Source organism: Eucyclogobius newberryi, unplaced genomic scaffold (genome assembly GCF_026437365.1).
Source record: "Eucyclogobius newberryi isolate DKJ021-1_F unplaced genomic scaffold, fEucNew1.0.hap1 SCAF_17, whole genome shotgun sequence".
In the NCBI taxonomy this organism is placed as follows: Eukaryota; Metazoa; Chordata; class Actinopteri; order Gobiiformes; family Gobiidae; genus Eucyclogobius; species Eucyclogobius newberryi.
Genome location: NW_027315801.1, coordinates 20,055,276 through 20,078,587, shown reverse-complemented (window position 1 = coordinate 20,078,587; position 23,312 = coordinate 20,055,276).

Below are 23,312 nucleotides of genomic sequence, written 5' to 3'. Positions count from 1 at the left end.
CGTTCTTGTTGGATGCGGGTGCGGAGCACAGATGGTGGTCGTGATGAAGTTTCCCGACACTGAATGGAAAGAGAATTTCCGAATAACGCGCAGGTCTTTGGATGAAGTTTGTGGCTGATGGAAGGTGTTTGAGCCTCAGGAACCGACTGTAGCACCAAGTCCACTCAAGATGAGAACCACCAGTGTTCTCTGTAAACTGAGCAGCTGTGCAGAGGGTCGTGTCTGGTGGTGGTCAGGGAACAAGACATGTTCTAACAGAGTAATGGGGGCGGGGCATTGTTTTAGCCGTTCTATGCACATGTGCGTGTCTGATTTTGAGGCAGCTTTGTCTTTTTTGTACAGTTGTGAGTCATTTACTGAAATAAAAAGAACTAATCCAATCATTGCTTTGGTGTGTTTTATATATAAAAATATATAAAAAAACGATTTAAGAAAATACAAACTTAGAAAATGTGAACGTGCAAACTGCACTTCAAACGTGAAAATAGAAATATAAAAACTATGTAGAAAATATATACAGAAGCACAAGAATAATATTACAATGATCTGCTCAGATTCACATGTGGTGAAGTGGGAACGTTTTCTTGTCCTTGGGACCCGAACACATTTTCATTTTATTCCGGGGTCATAAGTCAGCATGGGCCGTAGGTCATAGGTCAGTGTGGGCCGTGGAGCATGCGCACAAGCCTTGTCTAGTTCCAGTGGGATTGAGGCGTGTACAGGCCACGAGATTTTTAACACCGATCTCTACCGGAGTAAAGTGTTTACACGAAGATGTCTGATTGTATCGGATTAAAGCAATGAGTCGGGTTTTTCGTTTACATGTAAATGTACTGACTGTGGAGTGGGCTCCAGCTTCACCCGCTCCCCCACTGTGGCCACCCCCCCAGAGTTAAGCCCAAAACACTCCAAACACTCAGGACGCAGGAGGCGATCATTGTACTCGCGCCAGGAGAAATGCTGGAGGTCTCAGTCCCAGGACGTCACAAACATCTCGGAGCTCTCTGCATCTCTGCTCAGTGTGATTGTCCAGTCCAGGGTCAAACGTTCACAAGATGCTCCACATGTGGTTAATGGTCCCAAGATAAACACACAATCTTAACATCGGCTTCTCATCAAGGTTTAAACAGCATTTATCTTCTGCCCAAACTTGATTTAATGTCTAAACAGATGAATCCGCTCTGACCATCTCTTACTGCAATGATCAATACAATAACACTTTTATCAGGTTGTACTTACCTGATTATATATCGATACAAATTATAGTGCTCCACCTGCACTGGACAGCACTGACTTCCTGACGGATCGGAGGCAGTACGTGCAGCTGGGGAAGAATGTCTCAGACAGTTGGACTATCAGCAGAGGAGCTCCACAGGGCAGTGTACATTCTCCCCTGCTCTTCTCCCTATACACAAACTGCTGCACCTCCAGCCACGACTCCGTAAAACTAATCAAGTTTGTGGATGACACCACCCTCATCGGGCTCATGTCGGACGGGGATGAGTCTGTCTACAGGAGGTGGAGCTGCTGGTGTCCTGGTGCAGCAGTAACAACCTGGAGTTCAACGCCCCCCCCTCACCATCATAGACACCCCCCATCTCCACTGTGGACTCCCTCCGCTTTCTCTTCTACACGGCCATCATTGAGTCCATCCTCACCTCCTCCATCATCTCCTCCATCACCTCCTCCATCACCTCCTCCAACACAGTGTGGTACGCTGGAGCCACAGCCAGGGACAAGCGGAGACTACAGCACCCTCTGCTGAGAAGGTGATCGGCTGCAGACTTCCATCTCTGCAGGACCTGTAGGTCTCCAGGACTCTGGGACGAGCAGGTCTGATCACAGCCGACCCTTCTCACCCTAGACATGGACAAACTTAAAGTTGGGTGAAGCAGATTCTATCAGAACTACATTTCCTGTGTTTTTGTCAAGCCATGTTTAAATTAAAAACATAAAATCAAGATTATAAGAAGAAATAAAAATATTAATTAAGAGTGATTTGTTACATAAGGATCTGACATTTAGCACAGCAAGTTTCAGACTAGTTTCAGTGGAACTGGGCCTTATCTTTTCACAGGGAATATGAATCAAATTTCCCAGATTGGTCCGCCTGACTCGCATTTTGTTTTCCCATCTGTGTGATGTGACTACAGAAATAGCACTATTATAAACATAATTCTCTGAGACTATGCCAAAAATATTTCACATTCAATGTTCCAACTCCTTTTCTTTTGATTTTTTTTTTAGTGGTTGCATTACAAAATAGTAACCCCAATATGTGTTATGTTCATTTGAATATGGTTTACTTCATGGCTTGTATGAGTGTGGCACATCTATAATGATCTATAATGATCTGTATGGCTGTCTGCACTTTACGGGTAATTACCGGCAGATGGCGCCAGACAAAAGACAAAACACTTGTTTGCTGCGTCATCAAGACGCGACATTAGCAGTGCGATAGCACATAGCGCCCCAATATAACAGATCCATGATAGCGCCCATGCTAGCCCTCATGCTAGCCTTCATGCTAGCCCTCAGTGCTAAACACTGACCATGGATGCATTATATTATCTGGATAGGGTACGCCCCCCGACGCCTCATGGCGACGTCGTCACAAAAGTGGGAGGCGCTATACCAGTATTCAGGAAGTAATGCGGAACTAAAACACTATTTTGGAGCCACGCGCCAATGAGCGCAATGAGCGCGCGCCATAGGCTTCAATGGTGGCCATCTTGGCTTCCGGGGGCTTGAGCAAGGATGTATTATATTATCTGGATCGGGTACGCCCCCTCTGCCTCTGGCTCCAAATTGAGTAGTGGCCACTTCGCAGAATGCAGCCTTTTGGTCGGACCATTTCAGGAGGTCGGCCTCTAAAATTACCAAACATGCTAAATTATTTTTAGTCTAAAAACAAAATAGAAGGAATTTTACTCTTTGACTGTTTTTAAAATACTTAAAAAATACATTTATAACCTTCCGGTGAACGGTGTATGCGCACCGAGCGCGCACGTAACCCTCGTGAACGAGCCTTAGGAGAACATGTGAAGGAAACTGAACACAAGCAGAAGAAAGTGACCAGACGAGACCAACGATACACGTAAGTTGTGTTTGTATGTCATTCCTCACGTTTCACACATCGTTCCATATGAAGTGTAAAACAACGATTACACAGTTAACACAAGTTAACACGAGCTAACACGAGCTAACAAGCAACACGTTGTGATGGCTCATGACTTTTGCAAATAAATAACTCATTATTTCTCCTACTAAATGTTCTAAGAGACAAGAGGTTAAGCACAGACAAGGGGAAACTAGAGAAAGAAAGGGAAATAAAGTGATGTTTGTATTATGTGCGATCAAAAACTACAAATAATTCAAATATAACCTGCTGAACTGGGTCATATCTTACATTATATAAATGTAAATGTGTTTAAAAGTGACAGTCGTGTACTCACAGGGGCTGAAACTACATTTGAGGTTTTATTACCAATTTAATAATGAAGTGTGTTAAAACAGCAAAGCACACGCTTGTTTTCTCTATGAATGTCATGGAGTTACTTCCACGGAATATGTAGGGATTTAGTAAACATGTGAATTATGTTCTAACTTCTAAGGTTTAAACTTATGCATAAGTAAACAACTTTTGGTTCTAGTTTAAAAATGAATGTGAAAAGAGGAACTTTTGTGTTACAGAGCGAAATGTAAATGTGTCAATAACATATTCCAGCTTTTCTCTGTTAAATGTACATAATATATCAATGTTCTAATGAGTATCTTTATCATGTCCGATCAAGTTCATATTTGGAGAATATCATCTACACAAGCGGGGCATCAAAACTTATCCATATTTTGATTCTAAGTGCTACGGTCTCTGTGTGGCGGACCCGCAAATATATGTCAGAAATGGGAAAACAGCGAAATCTCTGAAATGTTCACATTTACGCTTCACACTTTAATGAACTCCTCTGTGGGCAATAGCTCGATCAAGCTAATATTTGGGGAAAATCATCTACACAAGCGGGGCATCAAAAGATATCCATATTTATATTCCAAGTGCTACGGTCTCTGTGCGGCGGCGCAGCACATTTGACTGACACTTGTGTTGATTTGCACTGGATTGGCCATGTCCAATGTGTTGCCGTCTGTCAAGTTCTTTTTTTATTTAACACACAATAAGGGCGCCATCTTTATCAAGTCGAAAGCGCAGAGTCGGAAGGCCGGCGGCCCGCGAGGGCCGTTGGATGCCGCTTGCGGCTTTAATTATTTTTATTTTTTTTATTGTTCTTCTTCTGCGCTTTGAGCTCTAATTTGACCCCCTGAACTTGCTCAAAAACTCACCAAACTTTGCCCAAAATTCAGAATCTGAATGGAAGATTCAGAAAAATGGCGCGACAGCGCCACCGACAAAAGTCAAAATACATTGCGCCTATGGGAGACGCCCCGGGGTCAACTTTGCCGTAGAGCTACGAAATTCGGGACACGCATTCCTCTCGTGAGGACAAAAAAAATATATAATAGTGGCCATGCCCCCAGACATACCCTATTGCCGCGATCTTCCTTTGAAGATGAAAACACGCTGAGTCAGCTATTTTGTTCACGTCAAACTTTGACGAACTCCTCCTAGGGCGTTTTGCCCACCAACTTCAAAATTGGTGTACGTCCTCTAGACAAGTGGGGCATCTAAAGTTATCCAAATTTTTGAGATACCTCTTACGGTCTGTGTGCGGCGCAGCCGCAAAGTTGGACAACTTATTTTGAGATATTGCTAATCTAAAAATTGCTCCCATTAGATCAAAACGAGTCCGATTAGGACCAAATTTGAATCAGTTGTTAAACTTTCAATTTTGGACCAGTTTAGGATGACAAAATTGAAATGGGCGCGATAGCGCCCCCTACAGAGTGGCCTTTGAATGAATAATGATGGACAAAAACTGGTTTTACACAAATGTTCAAAACTTTGCCCAAAATTCTATTTTGGGGTCCCGAGCAAAAGGCCAATCATACTTATGCCTTAATTTTTACGGCGTAGTCGTAGCGATGACAGAAACCTCCCATGTTATCCCTATGGGAAAACCGCTAAATCTCTCGAATATCCACATTTTTCTGTTTCACACTTTAACGAACTTCTCCTAGTGCGTTTTGCCCACCAACCTCAAAATCGGTGTACGTCCTCTAGACAAGTGGTGCATCTAAAGTTATCCAAATTTTAAGGATAACTTTTACGGTCTCTGTGCGACGGAGCCGCAAACGTTTCCCAGAATTCTGACTATTTGGCCTTCAGAGTGGCCTATAAACAATAGTTTTTCCAAATGACATGATATTTTGCACAAAATTCTAATTTGCCATCCTGATCATAAAAGTATGAGAGCCAAAGTCATATTTTGTACGGCGTAACCGTAGCGATGACAGAAACATCCCATGTTATCCTTATGGGAAAATCGCAAAATCGCTCAAATCACCACATTTTTACGCTTCACACTTTATATTTTTATATCCATATTTTGATTCTAAGTGCTACGGTCTCTGTGTGGCGGACCCGCAAATATATGTCAGAAATGGGAAAACAGCGAAATCTCTAAAATGACCACATTTTTACACTTCACACTTTAACAAACTCCTCCTAGGGTGATTGCCCGATCAAGCTCATATTTGGGGAAAATCATCTACACAAGCGGGGCATCAAAAGTTATCCATATTTTGATTTTAAGTACTAGGGTCTCTGTGCCGTGGAGCTGCAAATATACTGTCACAAATGGGAAAAATGCCAAATCCTTGAAATGTTCACATTTATGCTTCACACTTAATGAACTCCTCTGTGGGCAATAGCCCGATCAAACTTTACTTTGGGAAATATCATTTACACAAGCGGGGCATCAAAAGTTATCCATATTTATATTCTAAGTGCTACGGTCTCTGTGCGGCGGCGCAGCACATTTGACTGACACTTGTGTTCATTTGCACTGGACTGGCCATGTCCAATGTGTCGCCGTCTGTCAAGTTCTTTTTTAATTCAACACACAATAAGGGCGCCATCTTTATCAAGTCGAAAGTGCAGAGTCGGAAAGCCGGCGGCCCGCGAGGGCCGTTGGATGCCGCTTGCGGCTTTAATTAGGCCCGAGCCCCAGCAGGGCGGAGGGCCTATTGCTCCCGCAACGCTGCCGAAGGCAGCGTTGCAACTGTCTGACCAAACATGCGGGCGCAGCCCGCATGTTTGGTACCCCGTCGCCCCTGGCAAGTACAGTGAACTAGCCCATGCCGAAGGCATGGATCATGCATACTTACTCCTGCTATGACAAAAATAGTCAACAATTAGTGAATGGGCGTAGCCCATTCACAAATTGTTGACAACAGCAGCGCGAAGCGCTGCATTCCTCCAAAAACCCTCCTGGCATTGTCCTGTACGCGAGAATCCATGCCGCAGGCATGGGCCATGCTTGTATCTGCTCAAATCAATGGAAGTCTATGGGGAGTGGGCGGGGCATCCCGACGGAATGGGGAGTGACGAGCGCGTAAGCGCTCGTAATGATGATTCCACCCCATGGCGGCATGGGGAAGGCTTAGAGCTTTCAAACGATGTATAATTTGTTGTTATAGTGGAAACGGCTATATTGTTTTTGCTAAAAATATTATTATTTTTATTTTTATTATTTTTCTTGTTCTTCTGCTTTTTGATCTCTAATTTGACCCCCTGAACATGCTCAAAAACTCACCAAACTTTGCCCAAAATTCAGAATCGGCGAAAAATTTTGTTTTTTCTGGGACATTTTTTTTTTCGTTAAAAAATGGCGCGACAGCGCCACCGACAAAAGTAAAAATACATTGCGCCTATGGGAGACGCCCCGAGGTCAACTTTGTCGTAAAGCTACGAAATTCGGGACACGCATTCCTCTCGTGAGGACAAAAAAAATAAATCATTGTGGCCACGCCCCCAGACTTACCCTATGGCCGCCATCTTCCTTTGAAAATGAAAATACGCTGTGTTAGCCATTTTGTTCACGTCAAACTTTGACGAACTCCTCCTAGGGCGTTTTGCCCACCGACTTCAAAATCGGCGTACGTCCTCTGGACAAGTGGGGCATCTAAAGTTATCAAATTTTTTGAGATACCTTTTACGGTCTGTGTGCGGCGCAGCCGCAAAGTTGGACAACTTATTTTGGAATAAAGCAGATCTAAAAATTGCTCCCATTTGATCAAAACGAGTCCGATTAGGACCAAATTTGAATCAGTTGTTAAACTTTCTAGTTTGGACCAGTTTATGATGATAAAATTGAAATGGGCGCGATAGCGCCCCCTACAGAGTGGCCTTTGAATGAATAATGATGGACAAAAACTGGTTTTACACAAATGTTCAAAACTTTGCCCAAAATTCTATTTTGGGGTCCCGAGCAAAAGGCCAATCATACTTATGCCTTAATTTTTACGGCGTAGTCGTAGCGATGACAGAAACCTCCCATGTTATCCCTATGGGAAAACCGCTAAATCTCTCGAATATCCACATTTTTCTGTTTCACACTTTAACGAACTTCTCCTAGTGCGTTTTGCCCACCAACCTCAAAATCGGTGTACGTCCTCTAGACAAGTGGTGCATCTAAAGTTATCCAAATTTTAAGGATAACTTTTACGGTCTCTGTGCGACGGAGCCGCAAACGTTTCCCAGAATTCTGACTATTTGGCCTTCAGAGTGGCCTATAAACAATAGTTTTTCCAAATGACATGATATTTTGCACAAAATTCTAATTTGCCATCCTGATCATAAAAGTATGAGAGCCAAAGTCATATTTTGTACGGCGTAACCGTAGCGATGACAGAAACATCCCATGTTATCCTTATGGGAAAATCGCAAAATCGCTCAAATCACCACATTTTTACGCTTCACACTTTATATTTTTATATCCATATTTTGATTCTAAGTGCTACGGTCTCTGTGTGGCGGACCCGCAAATATATGTCAGAAATGGGAAAACAGCGAAATCTCTAAAATGACCACATTTTTACACTTCACACTTTAACAAACTCCTCCTAGGGTGATTGCCCGATCAAGCTCATATTTGGGGAAAATCATCTACACAAGCGGGGCATCAAAAGTTATCCATATTTTGATTTTAAGTACTAGGGTCTCTGTGCCGTGGAGCTGCAAATATACTGTCACAAATGGGAAAAATGCCAAATCCTTGAAATGTTCACATTTATGCTTCACACTTAATGAACTCCTCTGTGGGCAATAGCCCGATCAAACTTTACTTTGGGAAATATCATTTACACAAGCGGGGCATCAAAAGTTATCCATATTTATATTCTAAGTGCTACGGTCTCTGTGCGGCGGCGCAGCACATTTGACTGACACTTGTGTTCATTTGCACTGGACTGGCCATGTCCAATGTGTCGCCGTCTGTCAAGTTCTTTTTTAATTCAACACACAATAAGGGCGCCATCTTTATCAAGTCGAAAGTGCAGAGTCGGAAAGCCGGCGGCCCGCGAGGGCCGTTGGATGCCGCTTGCGGCTTTAATTAGGCCCGAGCCCCAGCAGGGCGGAGGGCCTATTGCTCCCGCAACGCTGCCGAAGGCAGCGTTGCAACTGTCTGACCAAACATGCGGGCGCAGCCCGCATGTTTGGTACCCCGTCGCCCCTGGCAAGTACAGTGAACTAGCCCATGCCGAAGGCATGGATCATGCATACTTACTCCTGCTATGACAAAAATAGTCAACAATTAGTGAATGGGCGTAGCCCATTCACAAATTGTTGACAACAGCAGCGCGAAGCGCTGCATTCCTCCAAAAACCCTCCTGGCATTGTCCTGTACGCGAGAATCCATGCCGCAGGCATGGGCCATGCTTGTATCTGCTCAAATCAATGGAAGTCTATGGGGAGTGGGCGGGGCATCCCGACGGAATGGGGAGTGACGAGCGCGTAAGCGCTCGTAATGATGATTCCACCCCATGGCGGCATGGGGAAGGCTTAGAGCTTTCAAACGATGTATAATTTGTTGTTATAGTGGAAACGGCTATATTGTTTTTGCTAAAAATATTATTATTTTTATTTTTATTATTTTTCTTGTTCTTCTGCTTTTTGATCTCTAATTTGACCCCCTGAACATGCTCAAAAACTCACCAAACTTTGCCCAAAATTCAGAATCGGCGAAAAATTTTGTTTTTTCTGGGACATTTTTTTTTTCGTTAAAAAATGGCGCGACAGCGCCACCGACAAAAGTAAAAATACATTGCGCCTATGGGAGACGCCCCGAGGTCAACTTTGTCGTAAAGCTACGAAATTCGGGACACGCATTCCTCTCGTGAGGACAAAAAAAATAAATCATTGTGGCCACGCCCCCAGACTTACCCTATGGCCGCCATCTTCCTTTGAAAATGAAAATACGCTGTGTTAGCCATTTTGTTCACGTCAAACTTTGACGAACTCCTCCTAGGGCGTTTTGCCCACCGACTTCAAAATCGGCGTACGTCCTCTGGACAAGTGGGGCATCTAAAGTTATCAAATTTTTTGAGATACCTTTTACGGTCTGTGTGCGGCGCAGCCGCAAAGTTGGACAACTTATTTTGGAATAAAGCAGATCTAAAAATTGCTCCCATTTGATCAAAACGAGTCCGATTAGGACCAAATTTGAATCAGTTGTTAAACTTTCTAGTTTGGACCAGTTTATGATGATAAAATTGAAATGGGCGCGATAGCGCCCCCTACAGAGTGACCTTTAAATTAACATTGAAGGTCAAAAATTTGTTTTACCAAAATGTTCTAAACTTTACCCAAAATTCTATTTTGGCGTCCCGATCAAAAAAGCCAATCAGACAAATGCCTTACTTTTTACGGCGTAGTCGTAGCGATGACATAAACCTCCCATGTTATCCCTATGGGAAAACCGCTAAATCTCTTGAATATCCACATTTTTCTGTTTCACACTTTAACGAACTCCTCCTAGTGCGTTTTGCCCACCAACCTCAGAATCGGTGTACGTCCTCTAGACAAGTGGGGCATCTAAAGTTATCCAAATTTTAAGGATATCTTTTACGGTCTCTGTGCGACGGAGCCGCAAACGTTTCCCAGAATTCTGACTATTTGGCCTTCAGAGTGGCCTATAAACAATAGAGTTTTTCCAAATGACATGATATTTTGAACAAAATTCTAATTTGCCATCCTGATCATAAAAGTATGAGAGCCAAAGTCATATTTTGTACGGCGTAACCGTAGCGTTGACAGAAACATCCCATGTTATCCTTATGGGAAAATCGTAGAATCGCTCAAATCACCACATTTTTACGCTTCAAACTTTAACAAACTCCTCCTAGGGCGATTGCCCGATCAAGCTCATATTTGAAGAATATCATCTACACAAGCGGGGCATCAAAAGTTATCCATATTTTGATTCTACGTGCTACGGTCTCTGTGTGGCGGACCCGCAAATATATGTCAGAAATGGGAAAACAGCGAAATCTCTAAAATGACCACATTTTTACGCTTCACACTTTAACGAACTCCTCCTAGTGCGAAAGCCCGATCAAGCTCATATTTGGGGAAAATCATCTATACAAACGGGGCATCAACAATTAGTCATATTTTGATTTTAAGTGCTACGGTCTCTGTGCCGTGGAGCTGCAAATTTGACTGACTCTTGTGTTCATTTGCACTGGATTGGCCATGTCCAATGTGTCCCCGTCTGTCAAGTTCTTTTTTAATTCAACACACAATAAGGGCGCCATCTTTATCAAGTCGAAAGCGCAGAGTCGGAAGGCCGGCGGCCCGCGAGGGCCGTTGGATGCCGCTTGCGGCTTTAATTTTTCTTGTTCTTCTTCAGCGCTTTGATCTCTAATTTGACCCCCTGAACATGCTCAAAAACTCACCAAACTTTGCCCAAAATTCAGAATCGGCGAAAAATTTGATTTTTTCTGGGCCATTTTTTTTTTCCTTAAAAAATGGCGCGACAGCGCCACCGACAAAAGTCAAAATACATTGCGCCTAAGGGAGACGCCCCGAGGTCAACTTTGGCGTAAAGCTACGAAATTCGGGACACGCATTCCTCTCGTGAGGACAAAAAAAATAAATTATTGTGGCCACGCCCCCAGACTTACTCTATGGTCGCCATCTTCCTTTGAAAATGAAAACACGCTGTGTTAGCCATTTTGTTCACGTCAAACTTTGACGAACTCCTCCTAGGGCGTTTTGCCCACCGACTTCAAAATCGGCGTACGTCCTCTGGACAAGTGGGGCATCTAAAGTTATCCAATTTTTTGAGATAGCTTTTACGGTCTGTGTGCGGCGCAGCCGCAAAGTTGGACAACTTATTTTGGAATATTGCAGATCTAAAAATTGCTCCCATTTGATCAAAACGAGTCCGATTAGGACCAAATTTGAATCAGTTTAGACCAGTTTAGGATGACGAAATTGAAATGGGCGCGATAGCGCCCCCTACAGAGTTGCCTTTGAGTGAACATTGATGGACAAAAACTGGTTATACACAAATGTTCTAAACTTTGCCCAAAATTTTTTTTTGGGGTCCCGAGCAAAAGGCCAATCAAACTTATGCCTTAATTTTTACGGCGTAGCCGTAGCCATGACGGAAACCTCCCATGTTATCCCTATGGGAAAATTGCTAAATCTCTCGAATATCCACATTTTTCTGTTTCACACTTTAACGAACTCCTCCTAGGGCGTTTTGCCCACCAACCTCAAAATCGGTGTACGTCCCCTAGACAAGTGGGGCATCTAAAGTTATGCAAATTTTAAGGATAACTTTTACGGTCTCAGTGCGACGGAGCCGCAAACTTTTCCCTGAATTCTGACTATTTGGCCTTCAGAGTGGCCTATAAACAATAGAGTTTTTCCAAATGACATTATATTTTGCACAAAATTCTAATTTGCCATCCTGATCATAAAAGTATGAGAGCCAAAGTCATATTTTGTACGGCGTAACCGTAGCGATGACAGAAACATCCCATGTTATCCTTATGGGAAAATCGTAGAATTGCTCAAATCACCACATTTTTACGCTTCAAACTTTAACAAACTCCTCCTAGGGCGATAGCCCGATCAAGCTTTACTTTGGGAAATATCATTTACACAAGCGGGGCATCAAAAGTTATCCATATTTATATTCTAAGTGCTTCAGTCTCTGTGCGGCGGCGCAGCAAATTTGACTGACACTTGTGTTGATTTGCACTGGATTGGCCATGTCCAATGTGTCGCCGTCTGTCAAGTTCTTTTTTAATTCAACACACAATAAGGGCGCCACCGTTGGATGCCGCTTGCGGCTTTAATTCTTTCTTTCTTCTTTCTTCTCGGGACCAACCCCCCTATTTTTCACCCAGTGAACATTGACGAAAAGTCACAAAAATTTGCACACCTCTAAAAACTCTACATTCTGGCTATTTCCCTTTTCTAAAATAAAAAAAAAAATGCACGTCAGCGCCCCCAAATGTACCAAAAATGCATTGAGAGATAGAAAATGACCCAAAAAAACTCTGATCGTAGAATCATGAAATTTGGCGCAGAGGTAGATGGTGACAAGAGAAGTAAAAAATATTATTACGGCAACGCCGTCCACCCAACCAAATGTCGGCCATATTGGTTCAAAAATGGCTAAGCAGGACTCGAGAGTTTTTCCAAACGTCGTACTTTTACGAACTCCTCCCAGGGCGTTGGCTCTAAAAAGCTGAAATTTGGTGAAAATGCTACTGAGGAGTGGGACATCAAAAGTTATTCAAATTGCATTGATACCTGTCACGGTCTCTGGAGGTTAAATGTTTAGTTTTGCGAAATTTTATGAAATTTGACACACAACTCAATTTTGGCATCCCCATCAAAAAAGTCAATGAGACCCATGTCATAATTGTTATGGCTTTGCTGTAGCGATGACCAAAACCTCCCATGTTATTCCAATGGGGAAATCGCCAGAACATGTTTACACTTTAGACTTTCACGAACTCCACCCAGGGCGTTAGCCCTATTAACCTGAAATTTGGTGAGACTCATCTTCAGGGGTGGACCGTCAAAAGTTATTCACATTTTTATTCAAAGAGTCACGGTGTCTGTGCGGCAAAGCCGCACATTTTGCCAAGAATTCAAAATAAAATTGCTTTTTGATGGTAAAAAAAAGGGGAGAAGATTCAGCAGTAGGCGTAATAAAAGGACAATTGGGGCGCGTTAGCGCCCCCTCCTCTTGCGGCGTGGCGGCGGTGGCGTGGGCTGATCATTGCCGCTTGCGGCTATATTTTTACCATTATTATTAGTATTATCTTGTCTTACGCTGTTTTTATTTTATCTTTATCTCTATTTTCCCCCTCCATTCCTTATTAGGAAATGAGAGGTTTGTCTATAGGAGTTTTTGTTTATAAGAGTTCTTCTATTAAGAGTGTTTTTTAAACTTACAAGTTATCTGTCCTTTTCCTCTGTATCTAACTGCGTTGCAACAATGAAATTTCCCCATGTGTGACAATAAAGGAATATCTTATCTTATTCAGTTTGTTCTATTTGACTTATACAGGTTGTTTTATCATTGTTCATTGTTTTATGTTGCACTGAATCACCAAAACAAGTTCCACTGTTAGTGAATTCTGTTCATTGACAATGGGAATAAACCTTTTCTGATTCTAATAATAATGATAAATATAGCCGCAAGCGGCAATGATCGGCCCTCGCCACGCCGCCGCCACGCCGCAAGAGGAGGGGGCGCTAACGCGCCCCAATTGTCCTTTTATTACGCCTACTGCTGAATCTGTGACGCTGTCACATCTTCTCCCCTTTGTTTTACTATCAAAAAGCTATTTTATTTTGAATTCTTGGCAAAATGTGCAGCTTTGCCGCACAGACACCGTGACTCTTTGAATGAAAATGTGGATAACTTTTGATGGTCCTGAAGATGAGTCTCACCAAATTTCAGGTTAATAGGGCTGACGCCCTGGGAGGAGTTTGTGTTCTGGCGATTTCCCCATTGGAATAACATGAAAGGTTTCGGTCATCGTTACGGCAACGCCATAATAATTATGACATGGGTCTCATTGACTTTTTTGATGGGGATGCTAAAATTGAGTTGTGTGTCAAATTTCATATAATTTCGCAAAACTAAACATTTAACCTCCATATAAAATCTGTAGGGGGCGCTGTGGTGCCAAATGAATTTATTTCACTTCAAGTAGGTTTAGGGCAAAGAGTTTAACAACTGATTCTAATTTGACGCAATTCGGACTTTATCTGCGCAAACGGCAGAAATTTTAAATATGGGAGATTTCTGAAATTCTTGCTACAGTTTGCGGCTTCGCCGCACAGAGACCGTGAGAGGTATCAATGTAATTTGGATAACTTTTGATGTCCCACTCCTCAGTAGCATTTTCACCAAATTTCAGCTTTTTAGGGCCAACGCCCTGGGAGGAGTTCGTAAAAGTAAGACGTTTGGAAAAACTCCAAAGTCATGTTTAGCCATTTTTGAAGCAATATGGCCGACATTTGGTTGGGCGGACGGCGTTGCCGTAATAATATTTTTTACTTCTCTTGTCACCATCTACCTCTGCGCCAAATTTCATGATTCTACGATCAGATTTTTTTTGGGTCATTTCCCATCTCTCAATGCATTTTTGGTACATTTGGGGGCGCTGACGCGCCAATTTTTTTTATTTTAGAAAAGGGAAATAGCCAGAATGTAGAGAGGCACGATTTTTAGAGGTGTGAACATTTTTGTGACTTTTCGTCAATGTTCACTGGGTGAAAAATAGGGGGGTTGGTCCCGAGAAGAAGAAGAAGAAGAAGAAGAAAGAATATTAAAGCCGCAAGCGGCATCCAACGGCCCTCGCGGGCCGCCGGCCTTCCGACTCTGCGCTTTCGACTTGATAAAGATGGCGCCCTTATTGTGTTGAATTAAAAAAGAACTTGACAGACGGAGACACATTGGACATGGCCAATCCAGTGCAAATGAACACAAGTGTCAGTCAAATGTGCTGCTCCGCCGCACAGAGACCGTAGCACTTAGAATATAAATATGGATAACTTTTGATGCCCCGCTTGTGTAGATGATATTTCCCAAAGTAAAGGTTGATCGAGCTATTGCCCACGGAGGAGTTTGTTAAAGTGTGAAGCATAAATTTGAACATTTCATAGATTTAGCGTTTTTCCCATTTGTGACAGTATATTTGCAGCTCCACGGCACAGAGACCGTAGCACTTAGAATCCAAATATGACTAACTTTTGATGCTTCCCTTGTGTAGATGATTTCCCCCAAATATGAACTTGATCGAGCTATCGCCCTAGGAGGAGTTTGTTAAAGTGTGAAGCGTAAAAATGTGGTCATTTTAGAGATTTCGCTGTTTTCCCATTTCTGACATATATTTGCGGGTCCGCCACACAGAGACCGTAGCACTTAGAATAAAAATATGGATAGCTTTTGATGCCCCGCTTGTATAGATGATTTTCCCTAAATATGAGTTTGATCGGACAATCGCCCTAGGAGGAGTTTGTTAAAGTGTGAAGCGTAAAAATGTGGTGATTTGAGGGATTTCGCGATTTTCCCATAAGGATAACATGGGATATTTCTGTCATGGCTACGGTTACGCTGTACAAAATATGACTTTGTCTCTCATACTTTTATGATCAGGATGGCAAATTAGAATTTTGTGCAAAATATCATGTCATTTGGAAAAACTCTATTGTTTATAGGCCACTCTGAAGGCCAAATAGTCAGAATTCTGGGAAACGTTTGAGGCTCCGTCGCACAGAGACCTTAAAAGCTATCCTTAAAATTTGGATAACTTTAGATGCCCCACTTGTCTAGAGGACGTACACCGATTTTGAGGTCGGTGGGCAAAACGCACTAGGAGGAGTTCGTCAAAGTTTGAAACAGAAAAATGTGGATATTCGAGAGATTTAGCGGTTTTCCCATAGGGATAACATGGGAGATTTATGTCATCGCTACGACTACGCCGTAAAAATTAAGGCATTTGTCTGATTGGCTTTTTTGATCGGGACGCCAAAATAGAATTTTGGGTAAAGTTTAGAAAATTTTGGTAAAACAAATTTTTGACCTTCAATGTTAATTTAAAGGTCACTCTGTAGGGGGCGCTATCGCGCCCATTTCAATTTTGTCAGCCTAAACTGGTCCAAACTAGAAAGTTTAACAACTGATTCAAATTTGGTCCTAATCGGACTGGTTTTGATCAAATGGGAGCAATTTTTAGATCTGCAATATTCCAAAATAAGTTGTCCAACTTTGCGGCTGCGCCGCACACAGACCGTAAAAGGTATCTCAAAAAATTGGATAACTTTAGATGCCCCACTTGTCCAGAGAACGTACGCCGATTTTGAAGTTGGTGGGCAAAACGCCCTAGGAGGAGTTCGTCAAAGTTTGACGTGAACAAAATGGCTAACACAGCGTGTTTTCATTTTCAAAGGAAGATGGCGGCCATAGGGTAAGTCTGGGGGCGTGGCCACAATGATTTTTTTTGTTTGTCCTCACGAGAGGAATGCGTGTCCCGAATTTCGTAGCTTTACGTCAAAGTTGACCTCGGGGCGTCTCCCATAGGCGCAATGTATTTTGACTTTTGTCGGTGGCGCTGTCGCGCCATTTTTTAACGAAAAAAAAAATGGCCCAGAAAAAATTTAATTTTTCGCCGATTCTGAATTTTGGGCAAAGTTTGGTGAGTTTTTGAGCATGTTCAGGGGGTCAAATTAGAGTTCAAAGCGATGAAGAACAAGAAAAATTAAAGCCGCAAGCGGCATCCAACGGCCCTCGCGGGCCGCCGGCCTTCCGACTCTGCGCTTTCGACTTGATAAAGATGGCGCCCTTATTGTGTGTTGAATTAAAAAAGAACTTGACAGACGGGGACACATTGGACATGGCCAATCCAGTGCAAATGAACACAAGTGTCAGTCAAATTTGCTGCGCCGCCGCACAGAGACCGTAGCACTTGGAATAAAAATATGGATAACTTTGGATGCCCCGCTTGTGTAGATGATTTTCCCCAAATATGAACTTGATCGAGCTATTGCCCACGGAGGAGTTTGTTAAAGTGTGAAGCGTAAATGTGAACATTTCAGAGATTTCGCTGTTTTCCCATCTGTGACAGTATATTTGCAGCTCCACGGCACAGAGACCGTAGCACTTAAAATCAAAATATGACTAATTTTTGATGCCCCGTTTGTATAGATGATTTTCCCCAAATATGAGCTTGATCGGGCTTTCGCACTAGGAGGAGTTCGTTAAAGTTTGAAGCGTAAAAATGTGGTGATTTGAGCAATTCTACGATTTTCCCATAAGGATAACATGGGATGTTTCTGTCATCGCTACGGTTACGCCGTACAAAATATGACTTTGGCTCTCATACTTGTATGATCAGGATGGCAAATTAGAATTTAGTGCAAAATGTCATGTTATTTGGAAAAACTTTATTGTTTATAGGCCACTCTGAAGGCCAAATAGTCCAAATTCTGGGTAAAGTTTGTGGCTCCGTCGCACAGAAACCGTAAAAGTTATCCTTAAAATTTGGATAACTTTAGATGCCCCACATGTCTAGAGGACGTACACCGATTTTGAGGTCGGTGGGCAAAACGCACTAGGAGGAGTTCGTTAAAGTGTAAAACATAAAAATGTGGTAATTTGAGAGATTTTGCTGTTTTCCCATTTGTGACATATATTTGCGGGTCAGCCACACAGAGACCGTAGCACTTTGAATAAAAATATGGATAACTTTTGATGCCGCGCGTGTGTAGATGATATTTCCCGAATATGAGCTTGATCGAGCAATTGCCCTTAGAGGAGTTTGTTAAAGTGTGAAGCGTAAATGTGAACATTTCAGAGATTTCGCTGTTTTCCCATTTCTGACATATATTTGCGGGTCCGCCACACAGAGACCGTAGCACTTAGAATCAAAATATGGGTAAGTTTTGATGCCCCTCTTGTGTAGATGATATTCTCCAAATATGAACTTGATCGGACAATCGCCTTAGGAGGATTTTGTTAAAGTGTGAAGCGTAAATGTGAACATTTCAAGGATTTGGCGTTTTTCCCATTTGTGACAGTATATTTGCAGCTCCACGGCACAGAGACCGTACCACTTAAAATCAAAATATGACTAACTTTTGATGCCCTGTTTGTGTAGATGATTTTCCTCAAATATGAGCTTGATCGGGCAATCGCCCTAGGAGGAGTTTGTTAAAGTGTGAAGCGTAAAAATGTGGTCATTTTAGAGATTTCGCTGTTTTCCCATTTCTGACATATATTTGCGGGTCCGCCACACAGAGACCGTAGCACTTAGAATCAAAATATGGGTAAGTTTTGATGCCCCGCTTGTGTAGATGATATTCTCCAAATATGAACTTGATCGAGCAATCGCCCTAGGAGGAGTTTGTTAAAGTGTGAAGCGTAAAAATGTGGTGATTTGAGCGATTCTACGATTTTCCCATAAGGATAACATGGGATGTTTCTGTCAACGCTACGGTTAGGCCGTACAAAATATGACTTTGGCTCTCATACTTTTATGATCAGGATGGCAAATTAGAATTTTGTTCAAAATATCATGTCATTTGGAAAAACTCTATTGTTTATAGGCCACTCTGAAGGCCAAATAGTCAGAATTCTGGGAAACGTTTGCGGCTCCGTCGCACAGAAACCGTAAAAGTTACGCACTAGGAGGAGTTCGTTAAAGTGTAAAACATAAAAATGTGGTAATTTGAGAGATTTTGTGGTTTTCCCATAGGGATAACATGGGAGGTTTCTGTCATCGCTACGACTACGCCGTAAAAATTTAGGCATTTTTGTGATTGGCTTTTGTGATCGGGACGGCAAAATAGAATTTTGGGTTAAGTTTAGACAATTTTGGTAAAACTAATTTTTGACCTTCAATGTTAATTTAAAGGTCACTCTGTAGGGGGCGCTATCGCGGCCATTTCAATTTTGTCAGCCTAAACTGGTCCAAACTAGAAAGTTTAACAACTGATTCAAATTTGGTCCTAATCGGACTGGTTTTGATCAAATGGGAGCAATTTTTAGATCTGCAATATTCCAAAATAAGTTGTCCAACTTTGCGGCTGCGCCGCACACAGACCGTAAAAGGTATCTCAAAAAATTGGATAACTTTAGATGCCCCACTTGTCCAGAGGACGTACGCCGATTTTGAAGTCGGTGGGCAAAACGCCCTAGGAGGAGTTCGTCAAAGTTTGACGTGAACAAAATGGCTAACACAGCGTGTTTTCATTTTCAAAGGAAGATGGCGGCCATAGGGTAAGTCTGGGGGCGTGGCTACAATGATTTTTTTTTGTTTGTCCTCACGAGAGGAATGCGTGTTCCGAATTTCGTAGCTTTACGCCAAAGTTGACCTCGGGGCGTCTCCCATAGGCGCAATGTATTTTGACTTTTGTCGGTGGCGCTGTCGCGCCATTTTTTAACGGAAAAAAAAATGGCCCAGAAAAAATAAAATTTTTCGCCGATTCTGAATTTTGGGCAAAGTTTGGTGAGTTTTTGAGCATGTTCAGGGGGTCAAATTAGAGATCAAAGCGCTGAAGAAGAACAAGAAAAATTAAAGCCGCAAGCGGCATCCAACGGCCCTCGCGGGCCGCCGGCCTTCCGACTCTGCTCTCTGCATTTTACAGAGATGGCGCTAACGCAATTATCTAAGAACTAAGACAGCGACACATTGGACATGTGGACAACCAGTGCAAATGAACACAAATGTCGGTCAAATATGCAGCTCCAGCGCACAGAGACCGTGACACTTGGAATAAAAATATGGATAACTTTTGATGCTCCGCTTGTGTAGATTATTTTTCCCAAATATGAGCTTGATCGAGCTATTGCCCACAGAGGAGTTCATTAAAGTGTGAAGCATAAATGTGAACATTTCAAGGATTTGGCGTTTTTCCCATTTGTGACAGTATATTTGCAGCTCCACGGCACAGAGACCGTAGCACTTAAAATCAAAATATGGATAACTTTTGATGCCCCATTTGTGTAGATGATTTCCCCAAATATGAGCTTGATCGGGCAATCGGCCTAGGAGGAGTTGGTGAAAGTGTGAAGCGTGAAAATGTGGTCATTTTAGAGATTTCGCTGTTTTCCCATTTCTGACATATATTTGCGGGTCCGCCACACAGAGACCGTAGCACTTAGAATCAAAATATGGGTAAGTTTTGATGGCCCGCTTGTGTAGATGATTTTCCCCAAATATGAGCTTGATCGGACAATCGCCCTAGGAGGAGTTTGTTAAAGTGTGAAGTGTAAAAATGTGGTGATTTGAGCGATTCTACGATTTTCCCATAAGGATAACATGGGATGTTTCTGTCAACGCTACGGTTACGCCGTACAAAATATGACTTTGGCTCTCATACTTGTATGATCAGGATGGCAAATTAGAATTTAGTGCAAAATGTCATGTCATTTGGAAAAACTCTATTGTTTATAGGCCACTCTGAAGGCCAAATAGTCAGAATTCTGGGAAACGTTTGCGGCTCCGTCGCACAGAGACCGTAAAAGTTATCCTTAAAATTTGGATAACTTTAGATGCCCCACTTGTCTAGAGGACGTACACCGATTTTGAGGTTGGTGGGCAAAACGCACTAGGAGGACTTCGTTAAAGTGTAAAACATAAAAATGTGGTAATTTGAGAGATTTGGTGGTTTTCCCATAGGGATAACATGGAAGGTTTCTGTCATCGCTACGACTACGCCGTAAAAAATAAGGCATTTTTGTGATTGGCTTTTGTGATCGGGACGGCAAAATAGAATTTTGGGTAAAGTTTAGACAATTTTGGTAAAACTAATTTTTGACCTTCAATGTTAATTTAAAGGTCACTCTGTAGGGGGCGCTATCGCGCCCATTTCAATTTTGTCATCATAAACTGGTCCAAACTAGAAAGTTTAAGAACTGATTCAAATTTGGTCCTAATCGGACTCTTTTTGATCAAATGGGAGCAATTTTTAGATCTGCAATATTCCAAAATAAGTTGTCCAACTTTGCGGCTGCGCCGCACACAGACCGTAAAAGGTATCTCAAAAAATTGAATAACTTTAGATGCCCCACTTGTCCAGAGGACGTACGCCGATTTTGAAGTCGGTGGGCAAAACGCCCTAGGAGGAGTTCGTCAAAGTTTGACGTGAACAAAATGGCTAACACAGCGTGTTTTCATTTTCAAAGGAAGATGGCAGCCATAGGGTAAGTCTGGGGGCGTGGCCACAATGATTTTTTTTTTTTGTCCTCACGAGAGGAATGCGTGTCCCGAATTTCGTAGCTTTACGACAAAGTTGACCTCGGGGCGTCTCCCATAGGCGCAATGTATTTTGACTTTTGTCGGTGGCGCTGTCGCGCCATTTTTTAACGAAAAAAAAAATGGCCCAGAAAAAACAAAATTTTTCGCCGATTTTGAATTTTGGGCAAAGTTTGGTGAGTTTTTGAGCATGTTCAGGGGGTCAAATTAGAGTTCAAAGCGCTGAAGAAGAACAAGAAAAATAATAATAATAATTAAAGCCGCAAGCGGCATCCAACGGCCCTCGCGGGCCGCCGGCCTTCCGACTCTGCGCTTTCGACTTGATAAAGATGGCGCCCTTATTGTGTGTTGAATAAAAAAAGAACTTGACAGACGGCCCCACATTGGAAGTGGCCAATCCAGTGCAAATGAACACAAGTGTCAGTCAAATTTGCTGCGCCGCCGCACAGAGACCGTAGCACTTGGAATAAAAATATGGATAACTTTTGATGCCGCGCTTGTGTAGATGATTTTTCCCAAAGTAAAGCTTGATCGAGCTATTGCCCACGGAGGAGTTTGTTAAAGTGTGAAGCGTAAATGTGAACATTTCAAGGATTTGGCGTTTTTCCCATTTGTGACAGTATATTTGCAGCTCCACGGCACAGAGACCGTACCACTTAAAATCAAAATATGGATAACTTTTGATGCCCCGTTTGTGTAGATGATTTTCCCCAAATATGAGCTTGATCGGACAATCGGCCTAGGAGGAGTTTGTTAAAGTGTGAAGCGTAAAAATGTGGTGATTTGAGCGATTCTACGATTTTCCCATAAGGATAACATGGGATGTTTCTGTCAACGCTACGGTTACGCCGTACAAAATATGACTTTGGCTCTCATACTTTTATGATCAGGATGGCAAATTAGAATTTTGTTCAAAATATCATGTCATTTGGAAAAACTCTATTGTTTATAGGCCACTCTGAAGGCCAAATAGTCAGAATTCTGGGAAACGTTTGCGGCTCCGTCGCACAAAGACCGTAAAAGTTATCCTTAAAATTTGGATAACTTTAGATACACCACTTGTCTAGAGGACGTACACCGATTTTGAGGTTGGTGGGCAAAACGCACTAGGAGGACTTCGTTAAAGTGTAAAACATAAAAATGTGGTAATTTGAGAGATTTTGTGGTTTTCCTATAGGGATAACATGGGAGGTTTCTGTCATCGCTACGACTACGCCGTAAAAATTTAGGCATTTTTGTGATTGGCTTTTGTGATCGGGACGGCAAAATAGAATTTTGGGTAAAGTTTAGACAATTTTGGTAAAACTAATTTTTGACCTTCAATGTTAATTTAAAGGTCACTCTGTAGGGGGCGCTATCACTGCCATTTCAATTTTGTCAGCCTAAACTGGTCCAAACTAGAAAGTTTAACAACTGATTCAAATTTGGTCCTAATCGGACTGGTTTTGATCAAATGGGAGCAATTTTTAGACCTGCAATATTCCAAAATAAGTTGTCCAACTTTGCGGCTGCGCCGCACACAGACCGTAAAAGGTATCTCAAAAAATTGAATAACTTTAGATGCCCCACTTGTCCAGAGGACGTACGCCGATTTTGAAGTCGGTGGGCAAAACGCCCTAGGAGGAGTTCGTCAAAGTTTGACGTAAACAAAATGGCTAACTCAGCTTGTTTTCATTTTCAAAGGAAGATGGCGGCCATAGGGTAAGTTTGGGGGCGTGGCCACAATGTTTTTTTTTGTTTGTCCTCACGAGAGGAATGCGTGTCCCGAATTTCGTAGCTTTACGCCAAAGTTGACCTCGGGGCGTCTCCCATAGGCGCAATGTATTTTGACTTTTGTCGGTGGCGCTGTCGCGCCATTTTTTAACGAAAAAAAAAATGGCCCAGAAAAAATAAAATTTTTCACCGATTCTGAATTTTGGGCAAAGTTTGGTGAGTTTTTGAGCATGTTCAGGGGGTCAAATTAGAGATCAAAGCGCTGAAGAAGAACAAGAAAAATAATAATAATAATAATAATAATAATAATATTTTTAGCAAAAACAATATAGCCGTTTTTACTATAACAACAAATGATACATCGTTTGAAAGCTCTAAGCCTTCCCGATGCCGCCATGGGGTGGAATCAT